The sequence below is a fragment of the Agelaius phoeniceus genome, chromosome 27 (assembly GCF_051311805.1).
Source record: "Agelaius phoeniceus isolate bAgePho1 chromosome 27, bAgePho1.hap1, whole genome shotgun sequence".
Lineage (NCBI taxonomy): Eukaryota > Metazoa > Chordata > Aves > Passeriformes > Icteridae > Agelaius > Agelaius phoeniceus.
This window is the reverse complement of record NC_135291.1, coordinates 4,276,895-4,298,648: the sequence shown is the minus strand read 5'-3', so window position 1 is coordinate 4,298,648 and position 21,754 is coordinate 4,276,895. Positions and strand designations below refer to the sequence as shown.

At 46.7% G+C, this 21,754-nt stretch overlaps 2 pseudogenes across 1 annotated transcript in view; one reads left to right on the top strand and one right to left on the bottom strand.

Moving 5' to 3' along the window:
* LOC143695956 (uncharacterized) overlaps positions 1 to 21,754 on the bottom strand; it is a 758,734-nt pseudogene that overhangs the window by 722,962 nt on the left and 14,018 nt on the right. The window lies entirely within an intron of this gene.
* Positions 8,721 to 12,006, top strand: LOC143695895 (uncharacterized; annotated as a pseudogene).

Here is a 21,754-nt window from a genome sequence, read left to right as displayed (position 1 = left end):
TTCCCCATCAGAGGCCCCCTCTGCCTCATCCCCTTCATCAGTTTCTGTTATCAACCCTGATTCTTCATCCGCATCCTGCCCTGTTCTCGCTCAGTTTTCCATTCCTTTAATGCCTCAAAAAGCAATCCCCAGGTAACAGCTAGATCAACAACAGTTTTATCTCCCACTCAGATGACTTCCTACAGTCTGTCCCCGACTTTTTCCCATGCTTTCACACTAAATGCTGTGTCGGGATCAGAGCCAAAATCCTGTGATTTAGCCCACAGCAATATACTACGAAGGGCATAGTCTGAAGTATTAATTCCCTTATTTCTTAACAAAACTTTCCATGTAGCCAAAACAGTCTCTTCTTCATTAGATAAATTATTTCCCATTATTACTAGTTGGTGGCTCACCTACTTCCAGATGTCTTGATAGGAGAAAATCAGGTCTGGGCTTCCCTGTGGCTTCCACCCGCCATTCTCAGCTGCACCAACGCCGCCTCCCCCACTACGTCCCAGTGAGTCATGGCTGCCAGTCTCTAGGAGCCCGTATGGGTCCAGATCAAGTATGTTCTTAAGGGTGTTGAATCACATCAGGGTCACCAGATGTCGCTTTCAAGGCAGTCATGACACAAGGCAGAGACCACAAGCAGTCTCAGATGGCAACTCTTTATTATCGAACATGGCTGACCTTTTATACACTTTCTAATTGTTTATACTTCTTCTACCCTAACTATTGGCCACAATAAGTCAACATAATATCCTTGGGGATAAGTTACAGTGACTTCAACTGACTTTCTAAAAATACTTCATCCAGCTGCAAAGTTCTCTTCTTATCTTTCTTCAATTCCTTACTTTTCTTGGTCTCCTCAGTTACAGCCTTGGAGAGAATCCTTATCAACTTCTTGCTTCTTACCTTTCTTCTCACTCCTTTAGCTAACAGGCCCGCTGTTGGCCCCTTCCACACAAAGGCATTTGCTATACCAGCCCCCACAGTAAGGTTCATTAGTAACGGTTGCCCTATGCTGAAGGCACACAGGTGGTTACATGCCTCTATCATTTACAGCAGGATGGGCTCCTCCTTAGACAAGGACTTCAGAAGTTTTTTACAATTCTCATTAGCATTTTCAGCAGCTAATTTTGAAAGCAACACCTGTCTGGCAATGTCATTCTCAATTTGTCTTTTAAGAGCTTGTTTCAAGCAGCCATTGAATTGCATATAAGGCTCTGCCAGTCCCTGCTTTACATAAGTAAATACTTTTGGGGGGGCTCACAGCATCAGGAACCTTTAAAAATGTGCTATGCACAGCTTCAGTAATACCCTCAAGGGCCTCACTAGGAATGTGGGTTTGCCCACAGGGTCTGAGTGGCTTCCTTCTCTGGCCAGGTGGTCAGTCATGAGGGCTGCAATATTCAGGTTTGCATGTCCCACAAATTTCACAAACAAAGCTTCGAACCCCTTTTTCCACTGAGCATCTGTGGAGGCCGGTGGGCCTACAGAACAAAGGCCATTATAGACCTTTGGACAGACAGACAGACCCCAACTTGGAGAAATCTCCCCTGTTCAGGGCAATTGAGCAGACCCTCTTCCAGGATGCTTTGTTGTATATGCAAATGTACCCAGTTCTACTTCCCTGGTTGGACTGTTGGCCTCTCCCTCCCTTTTTCCTTATATTTATGTCCTTGAATGTTCTCCCTTCCCTGCTTATCCATTGGCCCCATATTGCCTCAGTGTCCTACCCTCTTTACCCTATTGGTTGCCACCCCTCATCTCCCCTCTGTACTGCCCTGAGCCCTCAGCCCATTGGCCCTGATGCTCTGTTCTGCCCCCCTCCATGTCCCCTGTATTTAAACCCAGACCTTCCACTGTTCTTTTTATCTTTGTCCCTGAACCCCTTTGTGCGTGGCTGAAATAAACCTCCTTCTCTGGCATCCGTACAAAGACCCTTCCCATTTCTTTGTCATTGGTGATTCTACAAGAGAAGTGTGTGCTGCAGTGATTGTGTGTGTGTGTGTGTGTGTGTGTGTGTGCCTGTGCCACCGAGCGGCTTCATTACTGGAGACACTTCTGGAAGGTCACGGCTCCCCTGCCTCTCTCTCCACCACCAACGGGCTTGTGGCTTGTGACAGCTGGCAGCCTGAACAGGGACCTGTTCGGAGCATTCCTGGAGGTGTATTCAGTAGCTTTTTGACTACTGAAGTTAAGCCGTGTTCGGAGCAGCCAATTCCCAGAGGAGACTCCTAAGTTTTATTGGGGGAATCACACAGGCGACCGGCAACCTTCTTGAGACGAGAAGATTGGTTGAAGCTGACAGACAACCTGGAGAGGTTTTGTTGACCCACTGTCATGTGAGTACTATATTTGGGGGTCATCCTTTTTTGTCTTTCCTTTGCCTTCTTTTCCTCTTGGATGTTGGGAGAAAGTGTGGGGATGGGAGCCAAAGTGATCCACCCACACAGGGAAGTTTATACCCAAGTTAAAGGAATCCTTGTTGGAGAAAATTTTCATTTTTCAAAGGGAGATTTAAAATGTTTTATTCATTGGTTGTTCAAGTATTTTCCTGATGTTATGAGGGAATTCATTCTAATGAGTTCTGGGACCATATAGGGAAAAGATTCTATGTTCTTTGAGTTAAAGGGGATCTTTCAGTGGGGAAATTTTATCCTTTGGCCTTATTGTTGAGTCTGTAGAAAACGTTGGGAAACATTCGGGACCCCAGTTTAACACCCCTTCTCCCCGTTCCTCCCCTCACATCCCTAAACTCTCTTCCCTGCCTCAGGGAGGATTGGGAGATGGATCCTGCCAGCAGGCACAGGGTTGCTACCGTCACCCTGACATCTCCCAGTGTCCTCTGTCCCCTCTCCAGGGCAGCACTGGCCATGCTGCCTTGGGCTCTCTCCTAACCCTCTTACCAATGCCCATGTACCCAGTTCTACCACCCCCAGTTGTTCTCCCAGATGGTACCAGGAATGTGGCCAGCCCCGCCATCTTGTCTTCTCCCTCTCCAAGTTTTTCTGCCCTTTCTCCACAAAATGGTGCTGATCCCACAAAGGCAATGGCCATTTTGTCACCTCCCTGTTCTGCCAAAAATGACACCTCTGACCCTCCTCCCACTTTCTCTATTCCTGTAATCGCGCCCTGCCCCTCCCTTCTGTGTCAGGAAGTGTGTCCATGTTGGGACTTCCCCTCTCTATCGGGAATCCCCTCCCCATTGTGCACACCAACCCTACCCCTTCCTCTCTTGACTCCTCCTGATGGTCCCTCCCATTCCCATTCCCACAACATTGGAGCCAGAAGTGGTGATGACAGCAACCAGAAGGAGCCCATATTGGCTTCCACAGCTGCCCACAAACAGGCAGATTCTGGCTGCCCCAAGAGGCTCCATGCAGTCATCAAGTGCCCTCCATCCTCCTCGGAGGATGAAAATAGGGATTCCCAGACTTGGATTCCGGTCCTGAGTCTGAGGATCACTGGGCCAAGCTGCAGAGGGAAGCCACTGGGAGGGCTCAGAGCTCACCAAAAAGATTGTGGGCTTGCAGATTATATGTAAACACAGCAGAAGGGTGACTGCAATCAATTCCTGGGAGCCGATTCCCTATGGGGAGTTGAAGGAGCTCTGCAAAGTGGCTAAGGAATATGGTTGGGGGTTGCATTTCTTAAAAAACTTTCTGGAAGCCACCTTCTCTGACCGTCTCTTGGTCGTGCATGAAAATAAAAATATCATGAATTGCCTACTCTCCCCGTGTCACAATCCATCCTTACGAACGGGTTTTGTGATTGTTCGTGGATTTGATCTCAGGGTGCAAAAAACCGACACGGCACAGGAGGGTTTGCAGTGATAATCAAAACAAATGCACCTTTATTGAATACCCAAATGCATTGGGGAGGAATTGGGGAAAAAAGGGAAAAATAAGGAAAAGAGGGAGGAAGAGAAAGGAAGGTATATAGCTACCAAACATAGAACAGCCAAGTCCTTTGATGTCCAGCCAATGGAGTTCACCAGGTCACGTCTGGGGAGATCTTGAAATCTCTCACTAACTCAGAGGTTATTTTTATGATAACTCTATTGAAAATTGTGAGGGAGGGGGGGAAACAGATACAATAAAGAATAGATGTAACAGGTAGTCCATGTTCTCAGCAGTAAACGAGAGCCATTGTCTTCTGGGCCAGCGGTCACAACCTGCAGGCAAACATCTGGCTTTGGTCAGCTTGCCTCCCCCACACACCTGCCCCGGGCTGGGGGTTTCAGTCCCAGTCCTTGGAAGGAGCAGAGGGGCCTTTCCACACATGGGGGTTTCATGTCTCACTCCTTGATGGAGAGGCTCCTTACATCTCAGTCTGTCTGTCACGGTGGTTGTAAAACAGGTGAGGGTCTTCTGTGGGGGACCACCCAAGACTCAGGAGAAGTCCAGCCAGGCTGAGAGGTGGGACAGCTTCCAAGGCTATTGCTGCAAAAAGGCAAGATGCCCCCTTCTTCTTTCATTGGGCTCAGTGTAGCATACAGCAAACAACACCTGTGAACAATAGCTTAGCACTGTGCTCAGGTCTCGGAGCCGTTGGCACGTAACTTTCTCCAACAGGGCCAGAAACTTCAGACAAGGGTCTTTTCTTCAGTGGTCCCCAATGACGATCATGAGGCAGATGAGAGAAACTTTGGACAGAGTCTCACACCCCGGTCGAGTACATGCTGTGGGAGAGGCAGTAAAAAAGGCATCTCAAATCACTGGCGGACACATATTCAAAAGATGCCAACAAACCAAATTTAACCCTTGAACAAATGGCAGGAGAAGGTGACTTCCAGAAGCCACAAGACCAAGCAAAGGACTTACAAGAAGCTGCACTCTGTGGCATCACCACTGCTGCAAAGACATCCCTGCTCCTCACTCTCGACGACACCCTACATACACAGAGCTTCACTAACATTAAACAAGGGCAAGTGAAATTTTCATGAAATTTGTAGACAGACTTAAAGTTGCACTTGAGTGACAAATAGAAGGCCCAGAGGCCAAGAAGGAAGTGCTAAATAAAATGGCCTTGGCAAAGGCAAACAATGAGTGCAAAACAATATTAAGACCCAGAACCTACAATCAACCAGATGGACGAGTCCTGCACCAAATTATCTTCCACTGAACACACCGTGGCAAGGGCAATCTCTAAGGGAGAGGGCCTTTTTAACATCCCAAGACACTGCAAAATGTTTTAATTGTGGGGAACTGGGCCTTTTTTTGAAGGACTGTGCAGAATACAAAATGCCTAAAGACCAGCAGCCACCAAAGAGGTGCCATTCATCACACTGTATGCATTGCAACAGACATTCTAACAACTGTTCTCAGTTTTGTTATCACCAGTAACCTCACCACCACCAGCAGCATTATCAGCCAAAAAACTTCCAACAGACTGCAGGGTGGCCCCGTGTGAAGACAGCAAATGGAAAGCTGTTTCACTGTACCCTCCCCACTATTCTGGAGGTCCAATACGTGGGAAATTCCCGCGGAGCTCTTCATACTCCGAACAACAGACCAGAGTGACCAAGGCTTTCCAGCAAGTTCAGGTCAGGACGTGACACCAACTGGTGAGTGCTTTGTCTATACAATTTGATGACTCTGCTTTCTATCGTATTCCCACCAGAAAATATGGACCCCTAGAGGGCCTGAGGGATGTGCTGGTAATAGGTAATGTATTCATGGACCAAATGAAATACATATTATAGTGGAAGTGCAAACTGTTGGGCCAAGTGACGAAATCACAGTCACTTTCTGCTGCACAAAACCACCACACTTCCTGCACAGAGAGACTGTGATCGCCCAAGCCTTTTTATTGCCATTAAGCATAGACAATATCCCAGAGCACCCAATGGCATTCTGGGTTGAAATCATGGGCCAAGACAAGCCCCTTATAAAGTGCAGTCAGTTGAATAAAGGTAATGACATCCACCTACAAGGGATGGTGGACACAGGGGCCAATGTTACTATCATTACACAACCTCAATGGCCCCTGAACCCGGAGCTGACTCCTGTCACTGGAGTCACCTCAGTGATTGGAGGAGCTGCCATCTCCATGAGGAGCGAGCGTATTATCACAACAGAGGGACTGGAGGGCCAAACTGCCACCATCAGGCCATTTGTAGTCAGGGCACTCACCACCCTGTGGGCCAGGGACCTGTTGTCCCAGTGGGGAGCTTGACTTGATATTCCACCTCTGTCCCGGGATTTCTATTTGGGGCCACTGCAGAGTGCACCACCCCACAATCACCTGGAAGACTGACACCCCACCGTGGGTGGATCAGTGGCCCCTCTCAACAGAGAAATTACATACCCTCGAGCTTCTAGTGGAGGAGCAGCTCTCCAAGGGCCACATTGTACCTTCCAACAGCCCTTGGAACTCCCCTGTCTTTGTTCTCAAAACACCTGGCAAGGACAGGTGGACGCTCCTCCATGACCTTTGTAAAATTAACAAGGTCATTGAGGACATGGGTCCCTTGCAGCCTTCCTTCTCCGTCCTTGCTTCCTTGTGACTCGAGACTGGTGGTCGTTGATATCAAAGACTGCTTTTTCAACATCCCCCTCCATCCTCAAGATGCTCCCATATTCACCTTTTCCATCCCCTCCCTGAACAGACAGGCACCTCTGAAGCGGTACCACCGGTGAGTCCTCCCCCAAAGTGAGAAAAACTCCCCTATATATGCCAGTGGTACATGGCCCTTGTCCTATCTCCCATCCAAAGGACTCTCCCAGATGCCATTATCCTACATTATATGGATGGCATTCTGTCTTGGTTTGAAGACAGGTGTCTGCTAAGGAAGGCAGGAGCTTCCTGTGAAATGGAAAATGTAAACCCCCTCCCTCTGAATTATTATAATTTTGAAATTAAAAAGCTCTCGAGCAAAGATATGGGAATAAGAATAACAGTTATTTACGAGGAAAACTAAAAATACAAATGAAATAGTACAAACAAGAAAACCCCACTGGCAGAGTCAGAATATGACCTGACACCCTGTGGGTCACAGTGGTGGTAGCAGTCCTATTAAATGGAGGCTGCAGTGCTCCTGCAGTGACAGGTGGGGTTCTGTTGAAGCAGTGATCCTGTAGAAGGGTGGAGTTTTCCTCTCAAGGTCCAGTGGTGGCATAGATGGGCCTGGACTTCCTCTGGGAATGCAGTGGAAAAGAAAGCTGCTCCTCTGGGAATCCAGTGGGAAAAGGCTGTCTCTCTTCTTCCAAATGTCAAATTATATCCAGGTAGGAATGCTTGGCTCCTCCCTCTGGCCGGAGCATCTCACAATGGGATGATAAATTTTTCATCAGTCATGCAGTGACACTCAAGGGCCCAATAACAGAAGATATCTCCCAGAGGGGGGGATTGTTGAGGAAGAGATAAAGTAAACTGTTGTAAGAGATGGTCTGAAGTTTCCTTTATTTGCCTCACGACCGTCACAAGGACAGAGAGGAAGACCCTGAGGACCCTGGCTGGAGTTCTGGCCTGGTTGGGGTGGATGCTCGCCAAGTGATTGTTTGCAGCTGTGCTTGCTGTGCCCCCACGTTACAACTGCTTTGAGCAGGGGCTGACAGGGAGCGGCTTGCTCTGTACACTTACACCTGCTTCACAATCCCTGCTCATCACAATGGCCCATGAATTTCCCCACCTCTTGGCCAGATGAACTTTCTGGGGTAACTCTGGTGATCCCCCCATAGAAGATCCCTCATCTGCCTCACAAGCACTGTAAGGGAAGCCTCCTCCCAAGGACTGAGACTGAGACCCTTAAAATTCTAACACAGGGGCACTGGCCTGACTGAAGTGGGATGTTTACCAAGTGTTGCCTGCAGGTGTGTTTGCTGCACCAAGACTGGTTTCTCATAGACACCAATCCTGAAAACAATGGGTCTCGCTCACCACTGAGATTGATTTGTCCTGTTTTGGAACATGGACTGTCTTACTCATTTTCAATAGACTAATTCTCCATTGTCTTTTATCTGTTCTCCCCTTGGTGGATGACTATACAAAACCCCTGAGTTATGCAAAGAATTTGAGATTCTCCCCCACGTGACAAGATGGATCTATTGGCTGGACCACGAGGACTTTGTCTCTCTGTTGGTAGCTATTCCCACCCCTGTCTTCTTCTCTCTCCCTCTATCCTTTATCTCCTTTCTAATCCTTCTATTGCTTCTGCTGTGGGCACTCAATAAAAGGTGCATTTGTTTTGATTAATACTGAAATCCCCTCTGTGTTGTTTTTTCACTCTGAGATCAGTTAATGAACCATCACAACCCCACTTGTACGAGTGGATCGTGACATTAAATTGCCGTCATGGACAGGATTCTGACAGACAGAGGGGTTTGCAGGGTTGTGTGTAGTCTGTAACAGGGGAAGGATGTTTCTCTCCAGCCGCACCGAGCCCGATACCCTGAAAGGGGTGAGTGGTTGTCTAAAAAGGAAAGGGAGTGACTCAAATTTCCCACAAACTGCACATGCCTAGGTGAAAAGCACCCCCATACTCAATTGAGGGTTCTGTCTTCAGAATTTCACAAAAGATCTCTTAGTGCAAAAAGGGAAACTGTTTTTGTGTATGTGTGAATCTGGACTGTCTGGGAAGTGAAGGGACTACTTGAAGTAACTGAGTAGAACCTCCCAGGCACATTTAGTCTCTTCACCCACCCAGGGAAGCAAGGGAAACACAGCAGAGGCTGTGTGGTTGTGTGCCTTAAGTCTACACCTCCCTGTCATGATTTTGGTCCCTTCACAAAATGACGGAAAACCTCAGCGCAAAAGTTGAAGCTGAATTTTATGCTCTACTAGCCAAACACAATGCCAAACCTTCTCCCGGAGGAGAAGAACGGGCACAAAGTAACTGATTTAATTTGGAAAATGTTATTGATAGAGTATGTTCTTTACAACATGAAACAAAATTTAAACTGGGCAAAAATAAAACTATTCTCTGCTCAGTTGTGGGAGCTTGTCTCACAGCAGCTATAAAAACTCTCTTAAAGTGAAGAAGTGAGGAAAAAGCTATAATGGACTCCCTTCAAAACCTAGTTGAAATTTGGCAAAAAAATTAAATGAAGAAAGGAATGAGATCCATCTGTTACGAGCTGCCCTTAGAGAGGAACATGTTAAGAATTCACTGAATGCTGATTCCTCAACACAGGCAGAGGAAAAGACACTCCTCACATTAAACAGATTTATCCCCATAAGGAACTAGAGGCAGTAAAAAAACTGTGGAGAAAACTGCTGCCCTCATTTGAGACCCCTGGTTAAAACAGAATATAATTATATTAATTATGAAGATTTTGAACCACATATCACAACTAAACAAATACCATTCAGCACTACCAAATTGGCTGAGCTGAAGAAAGAATTTGGGTGCCTCCCACAAGAATCGGAGATAGAATATGTCTTCCAAGTGTCCCTCACTGGTGAAGATCAAATTAAATTAACTGAACAGGAGGCCAGTGGGTACTGGGGACATGGAGTTTTCCTAACAACAGGAGATAAGTGTGACACATGGTCCGTGACACAATGTGTGCCTTTCTGGGCCGGGGGAATTAATCCTTTGGAAAGGGGAGACCCTTTAGCTATAGTCAGTACCCCCGACCAGCTTTTGGAAGGCGCCCACAAAGCCACCTGCCTGCAAATGATTCATGAAAAAGGTTGATTCCTGGTTTTCAGTCACCAATGCAATTACCTGTAAAGCCTGAAATTATGACTCCTTTAATTTGAGGGCTTCCTAAACCTACAGCAATTACTTTACAGAAAACCATAATGGCCTTGGGTCCCATAGAGAGACTAGATAGATTCCTTGGTAACCCCACTGACCAAACTGGATCTACTGATCTTGGTTTCACTCCATACTCCATCCCCTCACAGCCCCCAGCTTCTCAATCTGATTCACCTGCCAGTAGCCATAAAGTTTGGACATGGAGTGAGGTTGCAGTAGATTTGATTAATTACAGTAGATGATATGGACCTGTAAAAACCCTGGAGGAGAAATCAGAAAAAACAAACGGTGTTTGGTTTATCGGGGCTCCTCACGGTGAAAATTTAGGGAAGGGAAAACAGATCTCTAACCACCACCATTGGTGGTTGTTGGAAGTTAAAAGGGGGGTCCCCAGAGAGGTGATGGATGGTTTGCCCCTTGATAAATTACAGAAAATAATAACTAATTGGCACTATCAGAAATTGAATTTATCAGTTCAACCCAGTGCACCCCTCCCTTCTCAGAATCCAGCCAGTGAGCCAAAAGAAACCCTCTCCCAGCCTCTCCCTCAGAATTTAGGATGTGAGCCAAAGCAAACACAGAACCAGAGAAACTAGGCTCTCCATCCCTTATAGGTGAGTGAAGGGCTGGAGCATGGATGTATCTGAGAATGCTCACTAAACATAAATCAGGAGATATATTGATCACAGCTATCACAGGCCTCAAACAGGCACTTGTAACCTTTCTGATTGACACTGGGGCACAAATCTCTGCACTAACAAAAAAGATGCCCAGAAGTGTAGAATTGTTCCAACAAAGAAACCATGTTGTGCTTTAAATGCCCTAGGAACTACAGAATCTATGAATGTGGCCTTAGTAAAACTCATGCTCCATGGAGAGGAGAATCAATTAGTTGTCAAAATTGGGGATATTCCAAACAATTTATTAGGGATGGATGTTATTGCTGGGAGGCAGTGGGAAGATTCTGAGGGATTCCTGTGGTCATTTGGCGTGCCACGTCTTAACATTAGACTGCTCCAAGCTGCATCCTCCTCACTGTCTAGCAAAATTACTCATGTAAAACAATACCCTCTACCTTCTGGTGCCAAAGAGGGCATCAACTGGTTATACAGGACTTGTGAGACCAAGGAATAATAGTCAATACCCATTCTCTTTTCAACTTGCCAGTGTGGCCAGTTTGGAAACCCAATGAGAAGTGGAGGCTGACAGTAGACTTCTGCAGGCTTAATGCCAACACAGACCCTCTTACAGCAGCGGTCCCAAATTTGGCTGAATTAATGACATCAATTCAAGAAAAAGCTCACTCAATCATGGCAACTATAGATGTCAAAGACATGTTTTTTATGATACCCATACAGCCAGAAGATATGGACCGTTTTTCCTTCGCATGGAAAGGACAGCAATACACTTTCACTAGGCTTCCCCAAGGCTACAAACACTCCCCCACTTTGGCCCACCCTACTTTAGCCCAGGAATTAGAAAAAACACCCAAACCTGATCCTGTAGCTGTTTATCAATACATTGATGACATTCTGGGCTGGGGGGGGGGTGTGTGTGTGAAATAGAGGTAGTAGGGAAACATCAGCAGAAAATAATCTCTCACTTAGAAAGTCTTGATTTGCAGATGCCCCCAGAGAAAATTCAGAAGTCTTCTCAGGAAGTGAAGTTTTTGGGAATTTGCTGGAAAGGAGGTATGACATGTATTCCACCTGATATCCTAACCTCTTTAGATCAGATCAAAATGCCTGAATCCAGGAAAGATCTCCAGCAAGCTCTAGGATTATTAGTGCTCTGGAGAAAACACATTCCAGATCTTTCAATAATTGCTAGGCCCCTTCATGACTTGCTGAGCAAACGGGGTGAAATGGGATTGGACTCCTTCTCAGGAGGAAGCATTGCAATTGCTGTTTTTTGAAGCAACAGCTCACCAAGCACTGGACCCTGTCCATCCCACAGATCCCTTTCAGCTGGAATGGGGATTTGGCTCCTCAGGGCTGTCAGTACAGCTACGGCAGCAGGGTCCTGAGGGTCCGATGTGTGGGAGGTTAAGATATTGCGATGTTACGGTCAGGCAGAACCCCTCCCCTTTTACTGTTACCTTTTACCGTTAACCCCTGTTATAAATGACCTGGTTCAACTGTTAATCAAGGCCATTTTACCGTCCACCACATTGGTGTGTGCGTGTACTTGGTCCGTGTGGCAAAGGTGCTGCCACCGAGCCGTTCTTGACCCAGGACCCCACGCCCCAAGTGTCGGCAACATGTGGTGCCAGAACCCGGGACAATCCGGGAAGCAGGAACCGCCTGGGCGAGTGAACGGCAGCCGGAGCAGCAGGACTGTCCCCGGCAGGGAGGACGCTCCCAGAGGACCGGCGAGAGGGGAAAGTCTTGCGCTTAGGACCGGCAAAGGAGGAAGTCTGGCGCCGAGGACCGGCGAAGGAGAAAATGGAGTACCTCCCAAAGGTCATTTTTAAAATTCATAGGCAGTGGGGCGTAGACTGCGAGCCAGGAGATTTTATCCTCGTAGTGTTGAGGCTCCTGCGGATTGGGGTTATTGGGCAGCTGGTGGATATTTTCCACCTCGAAGTGTGGGATAGTTGTACCGGGGCCCTAGCAGAGGAGGCTTTGTCCTCAGGCTCGGGGCGAAATCTTAAATTATGGGGCAGAGTCACGCGAGCTCTGCGAAAAGTTCAGCAGGAGCAGGAAATGTGGAAAACCACACAGGACTGTTTGCAGGCAGGGCCCCGGCAGGGTGTGGGGGCGGCCGCACAGACTGCGGGTGATCGTGAGTCTGCCGAGTGTGGGGATTTACAGCCGCGGGGATGCTCTTCACAGCTCCCAAGCTCAGGCACGCTGGCTGAGGGGAAAAAGTGGTCATTTGGGACAGGGTGCTAGAGGAAGCGTGAGGTGCAGGCGTTAGCTCAGAGGTGCAGAGCGCAGCCGTTAACTTAGAGACATGGGGTGCTGCCATTGACTCGGAGGCGCGGGGCGCTGCCATTGACTCAGAGGCGCGGGGCGCTGCCATTGACTCAGAGTCCGAGGGAGCCTGGGCGGGGCCTCCGCCTTACGTGCCACGGGGTGGTGGGCGCCAGAAGGGGGGGATGCGGACACGGGCGTGATCGGCAGAGACGGAGAAGGTCTGCAGGACAGCGCAGACACACGCAGGCAAAAAGGAAGGAAAAGACACGGAGGGGGAGCTGATGCCACTTGAAGCATGGGTTGGAAATCTCATTACAAGGCACTGGCCTCCCCCAGCAGGAGGCGGGGCAAGCCTAGAGGGAGGGAGCGGCCCAATGCTAAGACAAAGGGGCGAGGTCGAAGCCTGACAGAGGGTTTTACCAATTCCATCCGGCCAAAAGATCAAGCGCGCATCCTAGCAACCGCCCTGCTGGCTTTAAATCAGTTCCCCAGGGGAGACGAAACAAAAAGTCCTGCCCAGAGGCACTGGGCCACCCGGGCACTAGAGGAAGGCCCACAAGTCATGATTAAAAATTAGTTAGGAGAATGGGAAACGGGTTGGAGGCTGGTACTCACAGGGCGAGGGTACACAGCCGTCAAGAAAAATAGTAAAATTAAATGGTGCCCGCTTAAGTCGATAAAACTGGACCTTCAGGGCAAAAACTAATGAAATTTGTAAAGCTTGTTTTGCAGGACTGAATCCTCAGACGCCCCCATGGCCCGTATACCCCGCTTCCTAAAGGCTGTGACGAATCATCAAGCAGCCTGATGGCAGACCATACCGGGGTCGTGAAAAACTCAGTGACCAAACTAAAGGAAAGGCCGGTGCAGAGAAGGACTGGGGGAAAAAAGCTCAACAAAAATGTTATCAGTCATGGTTCACATAAATGTTTTTGAAAGTCTTGTTTTAAGTGGTATCCATCAAGTAGAGTTCCAACTCTGGCCAGGTTCTGGCTCTACTTGAATGGAATGATCGCCAATCAGCCCAGAGTTTTTCTGCGTCAAAAGGTTCAAAGGGAGTTTTGGAGAAACGTGAATCCGGACATGAGTTCTCAACATCACTCTTCTTTTAAGGTCAGCTGTCGCAGACTCTGGGAGGATAGTTCGGTGCTGTGGTAAATGTATGATTTCAAATCGTCAACTGTGTTAACAACTATCAGCCAAAAAACTGAGGAAGTCCTGCAAAGATATCCTAAGTCATGGTTCAGTCAGCCTCCATGACTGATTGCCCTTGGTTCTACCTTATTAGGCCCTATTATTGATCTTGGACCTTATATTTCAAAGTTAGCATTGTTTATTAAAAACCAGTTAGAAATAGTTACCATTTCACCATCCACCACATTGGTGAGTGCGTGTACTTGGTCTGTGTGGCAAAGGTGCTGCCACCGAGCCGTCCTTGACCCGGGACGCCACGCCCCAAGTGGTGGCAACACCGAGGAGGCCTGTTGGTTTCTATTCCTGTGGTTTTAAAGATGCTGAGAAAAGATACACTACCTGGGAAAAAGGATTGTTTGTGGTTAGCTTAGCTCTCATAGAAGTGGGAAAAATTGCACAACAACAACCAGTTGTCTTGAGAGGCCCTTTCAAAGTTATTAAGACAGTCACTACTGGGACCCCCCACCCCACCCCCACCGACAGGGTGGCCCAAAGGGCCTCAGCTGCAAACTGGTATGCTCAGATTGAACATTACTGTAACATTTTCTCAATAACAGAAGGAGCTGTAAAAAATTTAGCGCTACAAGAAACTGAGGATTTGGGCAGCAGCCATGACAAACCTGCCTCTGTAATTAAAGTATCCCCTCCTTTCTCCACCAAACGATCAGCAAATTCTTGGTTCCCTGATGCCTCTGCTAAACAGGAGGGGAAGGTGTGGAGATACAGGGCAGCAGCCCTCCACATTTCCTCTGGTGAACGAATCATTACCGAGGGAGAAGGCAGTGCTCAGGTTGGGGAGCTGAGAGCTGTTTGGAGTGCTTTCCAACATGAGGTACAGAATACCTCTCCTGTCTGCATCTACACGGACTCCTATGCTGTGTATAAAGGATGTACTGAGTGGCTTCCTTTTTGGCAGCAAAATGATTGGGAAGGTAACAGAATTCCAGTATGGCAAAAGGAAAAGTGGCAAGAAATTTTCAACATCACAAGCCAAGGGAACTTTGTTGGGGTGGGCAGCCTTTCACCAGACAGATGGAAATCCAGCAGGAGAACAATAAAGCTGATGATTTAGCAAGACTAAGTCCCCTGAAAAAGAACAAATTACAGAGGACTGGGATCAACTATTGTCGGGTCCGGCTGTCTGTCTCTGCCCCGACACGGGTAGGGTGGTTCTTGGGTGGCACGCACTTCAAAGGACAAGTCTGGACTCTTCAGCTTTTCGATCTTCAGATTGTTTATTGTTTCTTATCTACAAAATTTTCTGTCTGCCCAACAGAGGTCTGATCTGCAAGGCAGCCAAGGGCACTCGTGACCACCCACGGGGCGGTCATGTCTTTTTATACTAAAATCTACGTACATGATATTTACTTTTATTTTCCAATACTTTTCACCCATATTAGCAAGTACACCTTCACCATAAACCAATCCCCAAGTGCCAACATCACCACAGGAGATGGAAGACAAGAAGAAGAAAGAAGAAGGACGAGACACGCCCTGATCCCTCCATCTTGTCTCCATAACCCCCCTGTACCAAAAACCTTAAAGTTTATATTTCACCCTATAAATGTGTCCCTTTTACACCCTTCACTCTAAACTGATTCTCATGTCCTCAAACTGCTGTCACTTCTGTGGATGGATCAAAATCAAGCCACCAAACACTCTTGGCAACATTCCAGGATTTCCGAGACCCCCAAGGGTTCTCCTGGCATCTCTGGACATTGGGAGCGATGTGCTGAGTTCCCACAAACTATTAGAATAGCTGCATGTAAAAAGACAGCACACAGGTGTGAAAGATTTGGACAAGGAAGCTCTTGCCCAGCATTGGCCTGTCACCAAGGAAAGGTGTAAAACATTCGTATCAACCTGTGAGCAATCGCAGACTGGAGACTGGAGAGACATCCTTTGGAAGATGACCCTCTGCATTTCAGAAAGGGTAAAGGCTTATGGGACGCGTGGCAGGTAGACTATATTGGACCCTTTAAGAAGTCAGGAGTTAAACACTTTGTGCTGGTAGGAGTAGAAATTGTATCTGGGATGGTCCAGGCCAATGCTTTTAAAAGAGCTACAGGAGATAATACTGTAAAAGCATTGCAGGGATGGTTTGGAATTTTCCCAAAACCACAGGAAATTCAATCTGATAATGGGTCCCACTTCACTGCTAGAATTGTACAGGATTTGGCAAAAAATGAAGGAATTAAATGGACTTTTCATACCCCTTACTACCCTCAGGCTAACGGGATCGTGGAAAGGACCAATGGTCTTTTGGAATGACTTTTGAAACCAGAGGAGGGAAATTGGGATGTTCAGTTATGGGAAGCTGTGAAAAGTGTGAATGACAGATGGGGGGGTAAATGGGTGTCCCAAAATCACTGCCTTTTGCCCCATAGCTCCAAGCATAATTGCCTCTCTAGGGAGACCAGATGATTTCAAGATTCCAGCATATTACCCTGGACAACCTGTTCTGGTGGACCTCCCTACTGTAGGGGAACTACCACTAGTGCTAAAAACCCCTCTGAATAAACATGCATGGGTAGCCTCTGATGCTCTAGGGAGAGAGCATCGGATAAATACACACTGGATAATTCCATCCTTCTAACTTTTTCTGTCCCTTAGTGGCAGGATTCTGTTGTGTTTACTTTTCCAGAAGAACCCTGAGGGACATGAGGATCATCTGAACCATGATAACACTGGTGATACTTTTCTGCATCCTACCACAATTCCGTGGACAGAATCCTGCTGAGTGGTCGTGGTCTGAAGCTACCATCCATCACACTAATGTTCTAGGATCATATCCCAAGGGTCGCCACCTGAACCTAGAGCCTATAGTGCTACATGACTCTGAGATATATCGCCCAAGTGAGTGGGGATGGGATCAGAAGGACTGGACTAGAGCCCTAACTGGAACAATTGGTGAGTCGATTGTGGTAGCGTGCAGAAAAGTGGAAGGATCTCTCTATGAGAAAGCCACCTCCATTGCAGGTGCTGGAAATTTTTTAGAACCAGATGGAAAAAACTATTTGCACATCCCTACAACAGAACTGTGTCCTACAACAAAGTGGGAGTGTACCAAACAAATTCCCCTCACTCTGTGCTGCTGGCAGGAGTACGTTGGTAACTACACTTTAGGCCCCAGAACCAACAATGCAATTACAAAGGATTGTAGAAATTAATCAGCTGATTGCTGGCATAATTTTACTTTAGCCAAACCAACTTATGTGACACACTGTTGGCAAAATAACTTGACAAATCCATTAATTTTAAAAGGCCTAGTTTACAAACTTAAGATAAATGCTATAACAAAGTCCACACTGAGTACAGTAGTCACACCCCAGTGGGTAGAAAGGACTGAGAGCACCCTTAGTCAGCTTGATACTGAATGGCCTTGGTCCCAGGCTTTTGTTCATTTTTCCAGATCCATGGGAAACGTGAGGGATTTAAACCTATCAACTGTCATTATGCATGAAAATCAGATATACACTAGGCAGGAATGGGAAAACCAAAAAGCCTGGCAGCTTCAAGGGATAGTGGGGAAAAAAATTAGTATAGGATCCGAATGATTAACGGAACTACCCATAGAAACGCAACCTCAATCGGTGTTTTGACAGATCAAACAAATAAGCATGAAAAGGTTTGTACGCACCCAAGCTTACAGGATTGTTGGCACAATTTTACATTGGCACAAACCATAGAAGTGGTTTGTCTTTGGTCCAAAAAATGTAGGCCTGTAGGGCCTACATTTTAAGTTTATAGTAAATGCTATAGCCCAACTGGTTACAATTTACACCACCACCACTCCAGCCCAACTACCGCTTATGCTTAGCCCAAGAATTTTTGAAAATGGACCAGATATAATTAGGAAAACAGGACAACAACAAATACTGTTCAATCCAGCATGGTTCTCTTAAACAAGTCAAATTGCTGATGCAAAGTAATGTCTCAGAAATTCAGCCGGCCTGTTCACCTTTTTTGCAAACTTCCTTTGAGGGTTGGATGACCTGGTTGCAAAAGCGGAACTCTTTTAAAAGACGGACGCTAAGAGACATAACCGGTGTTGTGGGAACAGGATTGGGAATTCTAAAGAGTATTGATTCAGAAGTATTAATGAATAAAATTGGCTGCTACAACTAGAGATTTGACCAAATTACAACAACCACTGCAGTCATTGGCTTTAGGAACACACCAGTGGCTGCTATCAAACATTTTGCCAAATTGGGAAAAGGTAAATGTAAATGACCACAAATTGGTAAATGATGCACTCGGTGCTACACAAAAGAACATTTCTTTGGCTCTCAGCTGTATCCAGGCACAATTGTGGATGCAGTCAGTTGCTGCCTCAATGATAAGAGAAGGTGAAGAAGGCACTTTTCCTACTGAAATTGGGAAAATAATTTGGGACAGTGCCACTGATTTTGAAAGAGAATTCCAATCCTGGTGGAACCTGGTGAATTTTACTTACAATCCCATTACAAACATAGCCATGGCTTTTGTGTTAACCATATGTAATGCCTCAGTGCATTTGATATTTCCTATGATTGCATTAGGGCTGAATAATGATGGAGCTGTTCTCTATCCTTATGAGCATTGGGAATGGGCCCGTCAAATTGGTGAGAAATGGCAAAATGTTAATTTAGAATCTTGTCTTGTCCGAGAACAACAAGGGTTCATCTGTGAAAGCAATGCAATCATAGCTCAAGACATTTGTTTAGACACAGAGCAAAATATCTGTCATTTTGAAATTCATCCTAATGAGACTTCTGAAACAGTCCTTATATATATAGGCAATAGATGTGCATGCTTCAGACCTGCTTGTGATTTTGTATTTGTAGAGAATGTTGTAGTAGATACTAAAAATTATTCAAATTTTTGTGCTTGTAACTTTACCAAGATTACAGGATGTGATTTCTTTTATGAAGCTCCAGTTACCTCTCACTACCTATTGCAATCCAACTACACACTGATTCACAAACTGATGCCTACTCCTATTGGGATGGATCTCACTTTGGTAAGACAACTGCTGCTCCATCGAGACTTAGTTGAAATCCTTGAGAAGATTGAGAAAAACGCACAGAAAGCCCTGGTGACTGTTCATCACAATGTGAGACAGATACCCCGTGTCATGGAAAGGGTGGAGAAAGATGCCGAGCACAGGGGGTGGGATACTCTTTTAGGTGGTCTCCTACTGCCACGGGTGTCCTGAGCAGTCTGTGTCATCCCATTGTTATCCTTTTGATACCAAATCTGTTTGGTTTTATTTTATCAGCAGTCCCATTCGTTATGAATTGGAGCATGAAACAGCTGACAAGATTGACGTCTATAGTTCATGCAAACAACTTGGCTGATGTCCCATGCACTGTGAACATCCCCAAGACTTTGACACAAGGCAATTATGAATGAAGCATATGTGTTTTGGAATAATCCTAATTTCCATTTATGATTTTGTGGGAATTACTTTTGATTTTTAGTGAATTGGTTTAGAAAATCATTTTAAAGTTAGTGCTTATATTATGATTTGTTTATTGCTTTTGCTTTTGATATTTGTGATTTGTTTTGACCATTTGAGAATGGTTATAAAAATAATACTATTTTAATTAATTAACCATTTGAAAATAGTTATAAAATTGATACTGTTGTGATCAATATTAATTATGTTTGTTTATTGTCTCTCTTTTTTTTTCCCTCTTCTTCCTATCCTTTCTTTTCTTCCTTTCTCTCTCTCTCTCTCTGTCATGCTGTCCCTATTTTTCCGGGTTCTACTACCAACGTACAGCGAGTCATGAAGACCTATCAGCGACACTCCAGAGCCCTGCTGATGACGATCCCTTCAAGACAATTGTGAGTCACAGGGTCGTGTAAGAGTCTGTCTGAAATATCCCTCATCTGCCTCACGATCGTCATTGGGGACCACTGAAAATCTCGGGCTTTGTAGGAGAAAGTTACACAAGCCAAAGGCTTCGAGACCTGAGAGCACAATGTTAGGTTATTGTTTTCACAGGTGTTGTTTGCTGTATGCTACACTGAGCCCAATGAGAAGAAGAAGGAAGCACCGTGCCCTTTTTGCAACAACAGCCTTGGGAGCTGTCCCACCTCTCAGCCTGGCTGGACTTCTCCTGAGTTCTGGGTGGTCCCCCACAGAAGACCCTCACCTGTTTTACAACCACCGTGACAGACAGACTGAGATGTAAGGAGCCTCTCCATCAAAGACCGAGACATGAAACCCCCATGTGAAAAGGCCCCTCTGCTCCTTCCAAGGACTGGGACTGAAACCCCCAGCCCGGGGCAGGTGTGTGGGGGAGGCAAGCTGACCAAAGCGAGATGTTTGCCTGCAGGTTGTGACCGCTGGACCAAGAAGACAATGGCTCTCGTTTACTGCTGAGAACATGGACTACCTGTTACATCTATTCTTTATTGTATCTGTTTTCCCCCCTCCCTCACAATTTCCAATAGAGTTATCATAATAAAAACCTCTGAGTTAGCCAGAGATTTCAAGATCTCCCCGACATAACAGGCGGATCCTCGACTGGACTGGACCAAAGGACTTCATCTCTATGTTTGGTAGCTCTATCCCCCTCTTTCTCTCTCTCTCTCTTTTGTCTCTCTCTTCCTCTATCTTTTTCTCTCCCTTAATCCCTCTCTCACATTTTGCAGTGGTCATTCAATAAAGGTGCATTTGTTTCGATTATCATTGCAAACCCCCTTGTACCGTGTTGGTTCTTTTTGCACCCTGAGATCAAATCCACAAACCATCACGAAACCCGTCTGTTAGGACGGATCGTGACACCTCCCGAAGAACCCTCCCCAAATTCCCCCCCAAAGCCCCCCCAGCACCTCCAGACCCCGCTAAAACCCCCTCAAGTTCCCCCCAGACCCTCCCCAAATCCCTCCAAACGTCCTCAAGACCCCTCCCCAAATTCCCCTTACGACCCCTCCAGGACCCCTCACCTGTTCCTGCGCCTCCTCAGCAGCTCCCGGAGCCCCCCGTCCTCTCCCAGCACCTCCCCTGCTCTCTCCAGCGCCTCCCGCAGGACCCGCCCGAGCCCGGGGCGGCTCCTGGGGGTCCCCGAGGGGGTCCCGGGGGGCGGAGGAGGTGGAAGGGGGGCGCCCGCTCCATGCCCGCCCCCGGGGTCAGGGGGCGCCGCTTCAGGCTCGGCTCTGATTGGCTGGAGCGGCGCGGGGAGGGCAGGAGTTGCAATGGAAAGACGCCCGGTGATTGGTTGTTTTCATAGAGGGCGTGGTGATTGACAGGAGAGGGGCGGGAGAGGCGGGCTTTGCTGAGGAGAGGTGCGCGATGATTGGTTAGTTCAGCTCGAGAGAGGCGGGCATTGCTGAGGGGAGACCTGCGGTGATTGGTTGGTTCGGCACATCAGAGGCGGGCGTATCTGACGGGAGGTGTGTGGTGATTGGTTGGATTGGCGCACGGGGAGGCCGGTGTTCCTGAGGGGAGGTGATTGGATGGTTTGGGGCGGGGCGTCCGCTATTGGCTGGGAAAAGTCCGGGATTTTTAAGAGAACATTCCCGGTTTTCTGGGGAAAACCTCTCCGATTATTAAGGAAAAATTCCCGTTTTTTGAAGGAGAAACATTCCCTGATTTTTTGACGCCACATGACCCCAAATAACCCAAAGAACCCCGAAACACTCGAAATAAACCCCAAATAACCCTAAAAAAACCCAAACAATACCTAAAAGTCTGCCAAATAACCCTAAACAAATCCAAATAACCCCAAAAAACAAACAAAAAAAACTCCCCTCAAATTAAAATAAAAACCCCCAAATGATTTCAAGTACACCTAAAAAAAAACATATACACCAACATAAACCCCAAGAACCCCAAATAATTCCAAATAAACCCAAATTAACCCAAATAACCCCAAATAATTCCAAAGAACCCCAAATAAATAGAAATAAACCAAGTAAAACCCAAGATAAACCCCAAATAGTCCATAAATACCATAAA